The sequence below is a fragment of the Octopus bimaculoides genome, chromosome 6 (genome assembly GCF_001194135.2).
Source record: "Octopus bimaculoides isolate UCB-OBI-ISO-001 chromosome 6, ASM119413v2, whole genome shotgun sequence".
In the NCBI taxonomy this organism is placed as follows: Eukaryota; Metazoa; Mollusca; class Cephalopoda; order Octopoda; family Octopodidae; genus Octopus; species Octopus bimaculoides.
The window spans coordinates 93,726,961-93,729,760 of NC_068986.1; positions in this window are offsets into that span (position 1 = coordinate 93,726,961).

The following is a 2,800-nucleotide window of genomic DNA, read 5'->3' on the forward strand; positions in this document are numbered from 1 at the left end:
ATATATATATATATATATATATATATATATGTATGTGTGTGTGTGTGTGTGTGTGTGTGTGTGTGTGTATGTATGTAGGTATTTTAACATTGATAATGGGTTGTTTCACTAATCTTCATCATATATATATGGGTGTTTACAGACATATGTATAATTATATCTACACATACCCACGTACCCATGCATTAGAGGATGAAGCATACAAAAACAAGCAATTATCATTCTGATTACACACACACACGTATAAATACATACATACACACACACACACACACACACACACACACACACATATATATATATATATATATATATATATATATACATACATACATATATATATATATATACGTATATATATATGTGTGTATATATATATATATATATATATATATATATATATATATATATATATATATATATATATATATATATATATACATACATATATATTTATGTATATATATGTGTGTGTGTGTATCTATATACATATGTACACGCATACATACATAAATAGAAACACACACTCACATGCGCTCATGAACACACAAAGTGCCCACAGATTCTGAGATAGACTTATCAAAATATTATTTGTAAAAACGCTGTCGCTTTGAAATACTAGTACGAACGATCGAACCCATGCAGTTACCAGCCGCCCAGTTTCACGCAAGAGTCATAATCTGACTCGATTATTTCATAAAATACTCTTGTTCAATAAATCCCGCTGTGCAGTCGAACCCGAGACTTTTTGATTTGTGAAGTGAACAGCTGTATACACGTAGAGAAGCATTTCGCCACACCCACTGCTTCCAGCCAAATTACCAATAACCTAACAATGTGTCTATTGACATATCTGCATCGGCAACTTCTCTACAACAAACCAGCATTACTGTCCGCCACCACCACGGACACCAACACCAATACCATCTCCACCACCACCACCACCACCACCATCACCAGTAGCACTACCACCACCACCACAATGCCCACCACTACCCCTACTACCTCCACTATTACTATCACCACTATCACCATCATCACCACCACCACAACAACTACTACCACCACTACCACCATCACCGCCATACCACCAGCAGTACCACTACCACTACCACCATCACCACCACCACAACCACCACTACAATCACCACCACTACAATCACCCCCCTATAACCTCACCACCATCATCACTAGCACTAGTACTCCCACCATTACTACTACCACCACTACTAATACAACCATCACCACCATACTACCACCACCACCATCACCCCTACTACCTCCACTATAATCATTAGCCATCACCATTACTATTACCCCACCCCACCACCACCACCACCACCACTACTACCACCACTACTACCACCAGTATCACCACTATCAACACCAGTACCACAATCACATCACCACCTGAACACCACCATCGCCATTCCACCATCACAGCGACAATAAGTGTAGAAATAGCAGTCAAATGCCACTCATATCATAATCAAGTGTCTTTAAGAGGAATTGCGAAAGAGTGATCTGGTAATGTAGGTCCTTATATACAAACAGACGCATTGGTCATGGATAGAATGCCCATGTTGTTGTTGACACTCCGTCGCTTATGACGTCGAGGGTTCCAGTCGATCCGATCAACGGAACAGCCTGCTCGTGAAATTAACGTACAAGTGGCTGAGCACTCCACAGACACGTGTACCCTTAACGTAGTTCTCGGGGATATTCAGCGTGACACAGTGTGACAAGGCTGACCCTTTGAATTACAGGCACAACAGAAACAGGAAGTAAGAGTGAGAGAAAGTTGTGGTGGAAGAGTACAGCAGGGTTCACCACCATCCCCTGCCGGAGCCTCGTGGAGCTTTAGGTGTTTTCGCTCAATAAACACTCACAACGCCCGGTCTTGGAATCGAAACCGCGATCCTATGACCGCGAGTCCGCTGCCCTAACCACTGGGCCATTGCGCCTCCACAGAATGCCCTTACTAATTGATCTATTGAATAAGATCGAACACTGCAGGGGGGGGGGGTGAAATAACAACAGCAATAATAACGCCACCCCCACCCACAGTAATAAGAGCAACAGTTACAACAACAATTACAACAACAGCAGCAATGTTAATGTTGTCACTGACAACAACAGCAGCAATGTTAATGTTGTCACTGACAACAACATCGTCAACAACAACAATCACATTTCAATATAAAAATAATGAGAAGACATTTTGTTTTGGCTGCTGCTGTTATTGTTATTGTTGTTGTTGTTCACTGAATGATTTTCGTCAATTAGGAAACTGCGTATGATTAAGTGTAGAGTGGCAAGGAGGCTTGGTGTCTGTAGCCGGTGACTAGGATTGGTGGGGTGAATGCTAGTTTGGCTGTAATACATTATGACCCTATAAAAAAAGACATTTGAAAAATTTAATGATAATTGAATAATAAGTAATAAGTATGTCAGTAACTACGTACGTGATAGTAAACGTTGGATAAACGGCTGAGAAGTGGAGTGTATTAAGATAGCCGCGTTTCTGAGTGTAGCGATCGTCAGAGAACTACATTTTATCGAAAACTGCATAGAAGGTGAAGGTGTGTAGCCTTGTGCTAAGGAATTGGGAATTTTTAGTCGAACAAACCGAATTCAGCATTTATCCTTTTCTAGTGTCGAACTTATTCTATCAATCTGTATCACCTAACCGCTAAGTGATTAGGAAGCAAACAAACCGACAGCGGTTTTCAAGCGGTGGTGTGGGAAAAACTTAGACACAAAGATGCGCACATAATATTATATATATATATATATATAT